Source organism: Rhododendron vialii, chromosome 2a (genome assembly GCF_030253575.1).
Source record: "Rhododendron vialii isolate Sample 1 chromosome 2a, ASM3025357v1".
Taxonomy (NCBI): Eukaryota; Viridiplantae; Streptophyta; class Magnoliopsida; order Ericales; family Ericaceae; genus Rhododendron; species Rhododendron vialii.
Window position 1 is genome coordinate 42290565 of NC_080558.1, and position 13874 is coordinate 42304438.

The window sequence follows — 13874 nt, forward strand, 5'->3', positions numbered from 1 at the left end:
TTTGGGTGGAAGAGAAAAAGGGAAAATGATGGCCGATAATGTATTTTGATTATTAATATCCGCCAAAGACATGCTTAGAATATTAATACTAAAAATGTCTTTGACGGGTATTAATTAACAAACTATGTCATTTTTCCGAGAAAAAAAGGTATACTTATTGGGCTCCAGATTCTTCTTTGGCAGTTGAAGGGCTTTTATGTAATGGCCTGGGTGTATAAAAGGAGCGTGTGCCGAGTGTAAACAAGGAGAAAGGGTGAGTGTATAGCCCCTTAGGCCATCCACAGACGTATAATAAAAAATGGATAATCAACAGTTGACACATCAGCTTTTGATTATTTATTTAAAAGTTCACAGTGGTCGTTTCTAGTCCATAACCAAAATAAAGGGTCCACAATAATTTCACTCTCTCTCTCCCTTTGTTTTCTGCCATTCACTTCTCTTCATTTATGTTTTCTTGGGCAAAAATTATATAAATTCCCTCCCTTAATTTTAGAGAAAAATCGGTGACTTCTTTCTCTCCTATTATGAATTTATATATATTTATATATTTGGGGGGGGGGGGGGTGTGGTTGAAACGGGAAAGAAGAACGAAATACCTTAATCTTGTGACGATGGGTTGAATAGTAGATGATCGAGAAATATGAACTTCATTTTTTGAGAGAAAGAAAGATAAATAATTTGTGGGTAAAGTGGAGAAAATATAGAGTTGGTGAAGAAGAGAAGAAGAAAATACCAATTGAAACATGCGTGCTTACAAATTTTGGAACTAGTTAACTTATGTGATATGAGGTTGACAAGTTTTGATTATTGAAAAATGTTGCTAGTTTTGGTTATCCAAAACCTAAAATTTGATTATTTCTAAGAATGTTGCTAAGTTTGATTATACCATTGTGAGCCATGTTTTGCATAAACATTGTTTCAAAAAAATATAAATTATTGAAATGAACACACAAGCTATTAGAAACACAATTAACTACAAAACCAAGCGCTATATATTCATCACAATAGATAGCATTTTCAAATGCACGCTATAACTCTACTTTGTCACAAGTATAATGTGTTGTAGTGCCACATACTATATGAAGATGATCCCACAGTTATTGATTTTATCATTCATAAACACTATCGTGATGACTTTATGAGATGGTTGTAACTAAGAAGCAAGTACACTAAACAAATCAAATCCTAGGTTAATTTATAAAAGACAAATCATGAGGATAACTAAACTGAAATTAAAGCGTTACCAAGAAAGATGAGGATAACTATAACCACATCCATTTTCCCTTTTTCTCTTTCACACCACCAAGAGCGTTACCAAGAAAGATGAAAATGACAGCAAGGTTTGGAGTGGGTTCAAATCAGCTGCAATGAATTAGTTAATCAAAATAATAATGGCCAATTAATTACTTTTCACACACTGCGCAACAACATCGATAAACAACTCAATTAACGATAATTTATTATTAACACCGTACCAAACGACAATTGGATATGGTTAGTGCATGGGTTAATTTATAGTATTAACAAATGGGTAATTAATTCCCTGAAAAGGCAGACAATGCACTCTCATAATGAAGTAAGATTATGAGAAAACATCACATGCAATCATTGAGAAAACAAGCGCCGCGACCGTACAGCGTACGAGTGAGCATGACAAAAAGCAATGCCTACCCGTTTGCTAAACAGATCTTAGAGCAGATTTAGTAGTTTAAACTGTTAAAAATTAGGATATGGCTTGTCCCACCCCTTTTCTTTTGTCACGTTCATTTAAATGACAGAAGGTGCTAATTGATACCCCGATTGACCCGTCTTCGCCAAAATCCATCTCGCTATAGTCGACCTCCTTTTTTTTATCTAATACGGTCACTCGGAATTACAAATAAAGATTTCTTCCACTTTAATCCTATACATACTTATTAGCCTATTAAAAATAATGTAATTACAACTCGATATAAAATATGTATTTTGTCTTACGGAAATGCCAATACAATTAAGACTACAAAATTTGGTCCTTACAAGTGGTTCTCTCTCTAACACGAGATTCCTACTCTGACCTCAAGGCACAACAGCGTGTTGTGCCTTCTTTCGGAACTCATCAGGAACCAATACAAACCATTTATGTTGTTTCACCCATCGGGTTTGTTGTCCATGCCAAAATTAATATTGATCCGATATCGATAGCTACATGAGCAAAAAACCTTTTTTTTGAAGTTTATTCTTAAAATCATAGCCATTAATTTATTGAAACAAAACATTTTTATTTCTACGAATAGCGATGTACAATCAATTTAACTTTTTGCAGGGACGAGAAACTCGATGTGCCAAACAAAACTAATTGTTCGGATTAATAAACTGAGAAGCCTGGCATGAGCCCTTGATGCGAACTAAATTTAAATAAAGTTATATTCGCAACAATAATGTTTTTTTTTTTTAGAACATGCAGCAACAACAGTTTTTTGAAAAGGCAAAAAGTATATTATTAAGAAACTTAATAACGGGAACATCAAGTTCGGGGAGGGGAGGAGAATCCAACTAAAGGTCGAATGCAAACACAAAAACACCTGAGCACAAATGAAACCCAACTACAATAACGCCGAAACGGCCCGAATCTCGTCTGTTAGCAGGTGGAGTACGCACCGTCTTAATTTCGACCAAAACAGAATGGGAACGATCAGGGGCTAAAGGATCCTCGTCTGCAAGTGGGGCTAACAATGTTTCGACAAGCCTAAGGACCACATTACTATTCGTGGCATTACACCACTACAAGTGAGATACCATTTTTTCCTTCCAGAAGGGAAATCATTGACATTTTAGTGGGGTAGGACGTCAAAGAGGCATCCTATAATTGAAGCTTATTATGGAGTGGCCCGTAATGATTTTGTCGGACTCCAAAAGCATAATCAACTTTTTAGTACATTCCCAGTGTCCACACCATTATCTTAGTTTGCGTGCATTGTCAAGACGCATACAAACCCTTTAATGGACCCAAAATTGAAATATTTAGTCTCCGTATTGTTAGAACTTTGGTTCACAAATATCATTTTATAACAAGAATCATTGGACTACATGATCGCAAAGACACAAATAAGAAAAACATGAGAGTACGAAAATAGTGAAAGTAGGAAAGATGTTGCCTGTGAGATTGAGAGTCGTGTAGTCACTGTCTTAAGGCTAATATTCCTCCCCTCGTGAAGGTTCCACCGGAGTGTACTAGCCCCAAGATTAAACCCAAGCGCTCACAAGCATTCCTCATCCGATGTTCACGACCACCGAGAGGTTTGAACGAGTCACGAACCGAGTTGCCCAATCAACATAGAAAATATAGAAAATAGAATGTGAACTTTCACACAAACATATTTGTATCTCTCTTTTTGTACATCTCTAAGAACATGAGTTTTTGTCTTTTCTATTTTTTTTTTCTTAATTCTCTTATATGAGATACACATATATATAGGAGTAATAACCATTAATATAGAGATAATGATAGAGCATAAATACTCTTTATTTTGTAATCAATATTTCAATACTACATTAATATTGTAACGGTAAAACACTAAAGGTGAGGAGTTAATACTAATATTTATTTTATTAAAAATATTCCAACAATCCCCCACTTTTAATAAAATAAATATTATATAGTTTGACTTTTAAAATCACATGACTTTGAAAATACATACTAAACACAAAATTGGGCAACTATATACTGTGCAATAGGTGAAGGTGTCTTCCGGACTTGAACCTCACTTAGTGTTAATAGTTTACCTCTGAAGGATCATAGTGAACTATGTCTTGAACTAGACCCTTTGAGTCAGAGTTCAACATATCACACACACAGTACCGGTATTGGACTTTCATTCGCGGGTTAGTGCTATTAATGGCCATGCACTCGATCTTGATTCTCATGGGAATTTCTATAGGCTAGCCCAAGCCTCATAGTCGCGGCCTCACGACAACTCCCACTTAGGTGAATCCTCCAAGGGTACAGTGACGGAATGTACCTTGCGAAAGAATCCTCGCCTTGGATTCATTAAGAGTTAAAACTCATCCTCAACCTCTCACTTCTTTAGCACTGTGCCTTAGGAATGAGCAAGAGAACAACTCTATATGGTGTCTCATACTTTTTTTAGTGCTGATATCAAGTCACGCAATATGGATTGTTTTTACCCATTGAATCTCCTTCATGGGATCTCCAGTCACAGAGATTGGGTTACCTCCCTAGGTGACTTCCTATAGGCTTTGCTCATTCCCCTCGACAATTTTTAGGATCTAGCCTCGTGCTAGTCCAGAGGCAACAACTCCTCTTGGGAGTTCAATAAATGCCTCAATTTTTATTTTACTTTGCATGCATGCTTTGGCTTCTCAAGCCTTTATTCTCCTTATAATGGTGCAAATTTCAAACTTCGTCTTGTTGGCTTACAAAACGCACCTGTATAAATTTCAAACACAACTCGCCAACACAAAAATTAGTATTATGAATTTCTCAGTAAGAAATATCCAACCAATATTCACAAAAATTAGAAACCCCACATGCATTATCTATTTTCCTTAAAAGGAATAAAGCAAGGGCAAGTTGATATGAGCAATCAAACTGGTTGCTAATCTTATAAACAAAATTCACAGTCTATCAAAATTAATATGCCCCCACAAAACACTAGCAATATACTTATAATTTTAATACCCATGTAGCATGCATATTAAAGAGAGTATTGCGTACCTTTAAAGAATTTGGTCAATACACCTCCAATAAAACTCTCATAGGAGTTGTATCCTATGCAACTGGAAATTTCTTATTTCACAAATGAAATTGGATTAACTAACCACTTATTTTATTACAAAAATATGCATCATCAACAAAAGGATTTTGACGCACGTTACTCAGAGTACTCCTCCATAGATGGTGAGTAAAACTCAACTTAATCGAAAGAGATATGACTCTTCTTGATGTTATAAATCTTGAAAATGCATGTTCCCAAATCATTACATAAATATTGTCCAAGGAAAACCTTTTTTAAAGCCTCAAAACTAAAACATTTGAAACCTTTTAAGTGATAAAAACCCTTGATCAATTCTCCACCTAGGACATTAAAAACATTTTCAAAGATAAAAATCCCTTTATTCCCTTTATTTCTTCCCCCCCTTTTTTTTTCCCCTCAAATGCCCAAACATTGTTGAGAGCTTTATAACATTACACAAATTCACCAAGAATACAGAACCCATTTTTATTTATAAATAACCCCCACATTTCCATTCATAGGTATGCAACTAGCTTTTGTTAAAGGGAAAACTTGAATACTGAAATATTATTTCGAGAACGTATACAATGGTTTTAAGAATCAATAAATTCATATAATAAGTTTTGAAACTTACACAAAATAATTAAGTTTGACCATCCCCCACAAGTTTCAAAACTCCAATGAACCAATGAGACTCATACTAGTAAATATGATAGAAAATACACTGCCTTATTAAAAAGCAATTTAAACATATGCTCACAAACGGTCACAAAATAATACGAGCATTTATAACCATGGTTTAAAATCTCATTATTGAGGTAGCAACCAAAATCATTATTGAGGTAGCAACCAAAATCAATCATCTATTAACAAAGCTTAATCCTGATAGCCATGGTTGTAATTTATTTTGCCTTTCTACAAAACAATATTTGAAAACTAGTCACCTATTCCAAAACAAAAACCTTTTGAAAAACCAAGTTTACAAATATCTACCCAAACAAAACACATTACTCATGGCAACAAAAGGGTCATGAAATATGACAATAGACTTGATAACGAAAAAATTGAACATGACATTTATTTTTTCCGTAAAGAGATCATCTATAGACATAAATCTTTTCCACCGAATTGGAAAACCAAATCCAGCACAAGACTTGGAAAAATAACCGCGTACATATGCTTATTACAATGTGGATTTCAAACAACCATACACAAAGCAATAGTTTTAACCCATTGATGGCGATTGAACACAAAAACCTTGGCCATACTTCTACAAGTAACCACCATAATAATTTCCCCCCATTGGGTTCTAACTGTGAAGACTATTGTTAGAAACTGGGCACTAAAGTGATAAAATCCCAAAGAATGCCACTTAAGTATTCACAACCCATATGCAAAATTGTTACGCTAACCTTTAACCGTGCAATTTACGTGATCTTTTAGAATAAAACCTTTTGTCTTCCTTATAAGAAGAGCCGAATTAAGTGGGCTTTTTTTTTTCCTTTCAAAGCCACTAACAGTTACTAGTACTCCCACAATGACACTTGTAAATCCCTTAAAAACAATGGTGACCATTAAGACAATTAAATAGGGCAGTTACTACACGGGAAAATGAATAGCCAATCATTTCTCCGTACAAAGCCAATCAAAATCTCATGGTGTATGCATAGATACTTGCAATATAAAGTACACAAAATCTTTTACTTACAACCATGATAACCCATGAGCTACAAAATAATCACACTCTAAATGATATCAAACAGTAATTTCACGGCTCCAACCTGTAAAATCAATCACCAAATACTTCCACCAACAAAAAATAAGTCCAAATCTAGATCTAAGGAATTGAACCTCTCTTTTTTTTTAATAAAACAAAATACACAAGCTATTTTTTTTTTTCTCCTTTTTTCCAAGAAAATCCAATCACATAGCATTAATCATGCATTTTACGATCATCAATCTTATGTTTGTAACTGTCACAATATGCAATACTTATACGCCAATTATCACCGCATTCATTTATAATATATAAAAGAGTTCTTGTCAGTTACTCTTATGTATATATGTTGATATTGAAGGTGTCAAAATTTATTAACAAAATCACACTTAGACATTTCAGGTGAAACGTTTTCCTCTCCTATTAAGTATGAACCAACTTCAATCATGCACTACATACACAAATTATATTGCAATCCCAAAATAAATGCTGTAACTATAACCAATGTGTTTGAACAAAGACAAGAAACTTGTCAAATTTTCTAGGGTTTTAGCAACACTTCTAAATAAATCTGTCTACTGGAAAAGTAGAACCAATGTTTCTTCTTCCACGGAAATCAAGTGGAATCCAAAACTATTCCGAGGTTTTTTTTTTCTCGAAACATTATTAGGCCACCTTTTATTTACTCTCAAACTTTGTTTAAAAAGTTGGTATTGTACTAGAGAAGACAAAATCCTCCGTTCTTTTTTAAATGTGAAAATCCAACTTTCCCACTAGAACTATCTGATTATACTAGTAATAACAAAGTAGCGTTCTCAATATAACTTTGTGAAGAAGATACTGTTAACAATATACAAACTGAGCTTATTAACCGTTTAGTTTCCAACAAAGCTTTTTTCCATCCAAGGAAAGGAAAAACAAATATCTCTGTTTTATTTTCCTTTTGTTCCACCCTTAGGATATCGATGAAATAGTATAATGCAAAAATGAAACCAACCAAACTCTTGTATTAATAAGTTGTCATTTTTTTTTTTCACACTAAATGGATCACCACAGTATATGCAACAATGAGATAATGCCATTAGCAAATATCATGTGAATGTGAATCACCTTTGCTCACATGCAAAAATTGATTAGAATGTATGAATGTCTCATAAATGTACCATAAAGCACATGTCAAGAATTGTCAAAAAGTAACTGTCCAAACAATGAGTTGTAGTAGTGCAATAACTGTAAATCATGTTCTAAACAAAACGGAAGTCATTATAACTATTCAAGAGCCTAGACCTTAACTTTCACTGTAGTAACCGAAACTTAAGTGAGTTGATTATCATCTCGGTGCCTATAGCTATTAATCACAAATTTACTACTCCCAATAAATAAAGAGAGGCACCGAATTCTAGTGGCTTAGAATATTTGGTCATGAATTGAGGTTAATAATAACAATGGATTCATATCTTTAATGGCTACACAATGGACATGTGTATTATAAGATTCCACCACCGTGTCCTTAAAGTAAAATTTTGCAAGAACAACCATTTGATCGAGCTTTTAAGCAAATAGATATAACAATAGATACAATATTTCATTTGGCTATTTGGTTAAGGACGTTAAGCTCAATAGATACACAATATCAATTTCCTAATTCATCGAGGGTAAATATAATATTAGCCTTAAATTGTTAGAACTTTGGTTCACAAATATCATTTTATAACAAGAATCATTGGACTACATGATCGCAAAGACACAAATAAGAAAAACATGAGAGTACGAAAATAGTGAAAGTAGGAAAGATGTTGCCTGTGAGATTGAGAGTCGTGTAGTCACTGTCTTAAGGCTAATATTCCTCCCCTCGTGAAGGTTCCACCGGAGTGTACTAGCCCCAAGATTAAACCCAAGCGCTCACAAGCATTCCTCATCTGATGTTCACGACCACCGAGAGGTTTGAACGAGTCACGAACCGAGTTGTCCAATCAACATAGAAAATATAGAAAATAGAATGTGAACTTTCACACAAACATATTTGTATCTCTCTTTTTGTACATCTCTAAGAACATGAGTTTTTGTCTTTTCTATTTTTTTTTCTTAATTCCCTTATATGAGATACACATATATATAGGAGTAATAACCATTAATATAGAGATAATGATAGAGCATAAATACTCTTTATTTTGTAATCAATATTTCAATACTACATTAATATTGTAACGGTAAAACACTAAAGGTGAGGAGTTAATACTAATATTTATTTTATTAAAAATATTCCAACATGTATAATTTGAAGTCGGTTTTTTTTTTATAATTATTCTAGTTGAAAATTCCATGTACATACGATACTACTTTTTCTTCATAAATTCCACAAGGCAAAGAATTCTTAAATTTCCAATCCGACCATAAACAAGGAGTACAAGAAGACTAGAAATAGAACTTCTCAAACCTAATTCAAACTGGCTATAGCTAGCTAATATCTGATTCTACTTTTATGTCAAAAAGCTAGTACAGTAATATTTCTTTCACTAGTTAGTTAGACCTTAATTTAGATTTCAAGAGTAAGCTAATCTCCAGCTGTATCTACAGCCCCCTTGAGGGTCCATAATTTAGACTCCTAATTAAGCGAGAAATTATTCGTTGCCCCATGGGCAACACGTCATCCATGCCTGGTGGTGCCTCCCACCAATCAAAGCCTGCCGTCTGGGAGAAAATATTGGAAAGTCTGTCACTTTGATTGAGACATCCCAATGACACATTTTTCACTCTCCACTATACAACCTTCTCTCTCTAAAAAAAAAATTTGAATTGCCCAAAATTGTGTAGACACAAAAAAACTTAACACATTTTAGCACCTTGTTTCCATTAACAAAAAAACACAAAAAATTTAAAGCATTTTACCAATTGGTTTCCAATAATAAAAAGAAGTTTCACTCACACACCCAATAAAAAAAAAAATACTACCGCAAATAATAACTTGACATTTTTTATCAACTTATTTAGGTTTTGTTCTTTTAGATAAGCCAAAGTGGCTTTGGCTTATTTTTTGTCCTTATTCAATTTTTTTTTTTGCATTTGTTAGTTTCTCGTCAATTTTTTTAGGGATTATTGCTTCGTCATGATGAGAGGAAATCTAAAAAGTAAAAAAATTCGATCGAAATCCAATTTTTTTAATAAAGACGAAAAAATTGACTTATTGGCTTTTTTTTTTATCTTTATTGAAAAAATTAGATTTTGATCGAAATTTTTTACTTTTTAGATTTCTCTCATCATAAAGAAGCAATAATTCTCAAAAAATTGACGAGAAACTAACAAATGTAAAAAAAATTTGAATAAGGACAAAAAATAATCCACTTTGGCTCATTTAAAAGAACAAGTACTACGAGAAACACCTAACAACTTTTCAACCACAATTAAAAATCTATAAAATTTCTACTTGCAAAAACACACTCTAAGAAGACCCGCCCTGTTACGCTAAGATTTTTGAGCTTCTTCTTATTTTGTTCTTAATAAAAATGTTTTGTTAACAAACTTTTTACTTTTACCCTAATATTTTTGTTGTAATATCCGAGAGGCTTTATCTTAGATATTGAAGGTAAAAAAAAGTCATAATTTTTACTTTAAGCTGATTTTTGGGGCTTTATGATGAATATTTTTAAAAATATTTGGATTAAAGTCATAATTTTTCTTCTGTTATTCTTGTCGAGACGAATCAATAATCCACAAAAGTTTGTCGCAAAATTTAAATTTTTTTATTAAGGACAAAACAAGAAAAAACTCAAAAATCTTAGTGTAACAGAGCGGGTCTTCTTAGAATGTGTTTCCACTAGTAAAAATTTTGTAGATTTTTAATTGTGGTTGAAAAGTTGTTAGGTGTTTCTCGTAGTAAATAAGTTGATGAAAAATGTCTTATTATTTGCGGTAGTAATTTTTTTTTTTACTGAGTATGTGAGTGAAACTTCTTTTTATTATTGGAAACCAATTGGTAAAATGCCTTAAATTTTTTGTGTTTTTTTGTTAATGGAAATGAGGTGCTAAAATGTGTAAAGTTTTTTTTGTGTCTACACAATTTTGGGCAATTCAAATTTTTTTTTTTCATTTACATGCCTATTTGCTATTTTAGAGAGAGAAGGTTGTGTAGTGGAGAGTGAAAAATGTGTCAGTGGGATGCCTCAAACAGTGACAGCCTTTTCAATAATTTCTCCCAGACGGCGGGCTTTGATTGGCAGAAGGCACCACCTGGCATGAATGACGTGTTGCCCTTGGGGCAACGAATAATTTCTCCCTAATTAAGACTCAAAGAGAATCTATCCTGTATGTAGGCTTTTCACGTAGTACGGCCCCCGAACGGAAAGGAAAGGCATTTCCCGTTTAGAAAATGGGGTCCACACTTTTACTAGCCAAACCCTTTTTTTTTTTTGTCAAACGAAATGGAACAAGCAAAACTTTTACAAATCACATAGGCACACACACTTACATTCAGTTATTCTTTCGCATTTCCTAATGAAAGATAAAAAATAATTAGTATTTATTAATTTTACGTCAATTTTTTGGGATTTTTTTTATTCATCTAGTTAAGAGGAATTGAAAAATAAAAAGTTATGATCAAAATTCAGAATTATTTTAAATAACGGAAAAAATAAGTCAAAAATTCTGTCTTTTGGCGTATGTATAGTACTTGCTGCACAAAGCTGCATATTTGGCTTATTTTGATCTTTATTCAAAAAAACTTGGTTTCGATATTAATCTTTTGCTCTTTAGATTTCACTTGTCATAACAAAGCAATAATCCATAAAAAAATAACAATAAATTAACAAATGCGAAAAAATTTGAATAAGAACAGAAAAAATAAGCCATTTGACTTATTAAGCCAAAATAGGCTTTACTACATTTTATTGACTTAATAATTAAGTCGAATTATTATTTCTGTTTATTTATGTTCTTTATTCGTTAATTTTGCTTTAATTATTTAAGAATCAGTCGTCCCGACAAAAAAATTAACCGAAAACAGTCTTTGAATAGAAATCGGCATGAAGTTAAAAATTAATAAAAAAAAGTGCTGCAAGATTATTAAGGGGAGAGAGAGAGGGGGGGGTTTGGGTTTGACTTGACCCATATTCGATCCAACCCATTTCAACCCGCTTACTATTTGACCCGTATTCAACATGGTCATATTTGACCCGCAACCCGTTTCAACCCTCCCAGACCCGCTCATTTGCCACCTCTAGTAATTTGTATATATCCTAAAACATCTACATAGAAATCCAAAGGGGTTGACCTGGCATTTCAAGTTTGGGATTTTGGGAATTTGCCTCCTTGTAAAGTCTCGTGTTCGAAACCCCACACTAGATGTTATAAATTAACTTTTGTGGCACCACTTCATACGGGGCTTTTGCCCCAACTGTAACCACGCTCCTGCTAATTGAGGGTGTATAAATATGTTAACGCCTAGAAAATTTGGTTCATTAAAAGACATGATTTAGTTGGGAAATATCAAATTTTACAATATCATAACCCAAATCTGCAATTGAATACAATTTTCGAATTACTTGGAAAATCATAAAGCTGATTTTATACAGGGGCTTATCCACTTGATTTTACTTTCTTTAGGATGTGAACCTCGTCCTGAACCAATATCTCGAATTGGACTCCAATGAAAAGGATGCCAATGAATGCTTTCAAGAAAAAAGATAATTTACTTTTTGTGATTAAGACCAAACGTGAATGATTGAACCATATCACTACAACTTGTTACTCTAATTGTCTGGAGCATCATTGATGCATAGTGGTGCGGTGGTCCGGAGGAGAAATGCTCCGCATTGATGCAAATGCATCAAAAAGCTAAACAATATTCGTCTGTTCACATTATCAAGAAGCATGTCTCAATCAAAACTTGACAGGCACCAATGAATATGAGGAAATGGGAAAGAAGAATTCAGATTTGCAATATGTTAAAATACCCTTTTGGCCACAAAAATGAGAAGGAAATCACACCCAATGGCATATCTTCCAAAATGAGATTTTTTTGTTTTTGCTTTTGACAAACTCAAAGTTGTACCCACCAACCGAAAAGTTCACTAACTGATGATGGTGAGACCCAGGCTAGCTAGGTGGCGGAGCCAGAATTTGCAGGGACTATCGCACTGGTGTATCAGATTATCTGATCAGGCCAATTCAAAAGCCCAAACGTGATGGGCTGCATACTCATGATCAATCTATTACAGCAAAGGCCTAGAGCAAATGATACTAATCTATGCAAATAATTTAAAGTGAGGGGCTGCATTTTCTTGATTTTGGAGTTTACAATGCATGAAGCACAGTGTATAATTACATAGAGTAGGAGTGTAAATTTTGCCCAAAGCCTGCTCGAAGGCCGTTGAAATTTAGTCCTGATCCATATGGTTGGTACTTGGGCTATAGGTTTTGAAGCCTGGCCCTACGCAAAGCTCGGCCCGTTGAGCTACCGACTAACCTGATCTCAAGTCCGAAGATTTTAGGAAAAATGACGGCCAATGACATGTTTGGTAATTAATACCCTCCAAGGACATTTTCAGCATTAACAAATGTTCTCAGCATGTTCTTGGCGGGTATTAATTATCAAAATACATCCTGGGCCGTCATTTTCCTAAGATTTTATCCCTTCAAAGCCGGATCCATACCAATCATCAGTAATATGTCTATAGATAATGAATTTGTATGTTCAAAGTCCAAACTAGATATGCTTGTTTCATCTAAAATGCAAACTCTACTGTTCTGTGTTGAAGATCTAAAGTAAAGTCCAAAATTTGAATTTTGAAAGCAAAAAGCCCAACATACTTAGCGTCTTGTAGTAGTGCTTGGCTGTGATTTTATGTGTGAAACATGATTTATTCACTCTTTTGTCAAAAGTACAAAATTTTGTAGCACACATTCATGGTTTGCATATCGTAGGAAGAAGTACTACTTTAGTCAATTTCACCCAAAAAAAAGTATTTTTAGTCAATACTTTTTTTGCCTACATCAATTTTCAATAATATTTTAGGCACTTTGAGTCATGCAATAAAAACACTTCATGCAATTCATGAAGATTTAAAATATATATATATATATATATATATATATATATATATATATATATATATATATATATATATATATATATATATATATATATATATATAGTCTCTCCATTTTTATAGTAACTAAACTAACTACTTATATTCAAATATTAGCAAATATAATTTACTCCTCCAAAAGTACATCTAAAAAAAAGGGCCCTATATGGCAATTTCCTCATTTCTTCCTTTGGCAAAAATTCTACGAAATCATTAGTAAATTTTAAATGAAATTCTTTTCCTGATTCGGAAACTCAACTTTTTTTGTGATCTTTATAGTGAAAGTTAAGAAACTCAACTTTTTTTGTGATCTTTATAGTGAAAGTTAAGAGCTTGCTTAAA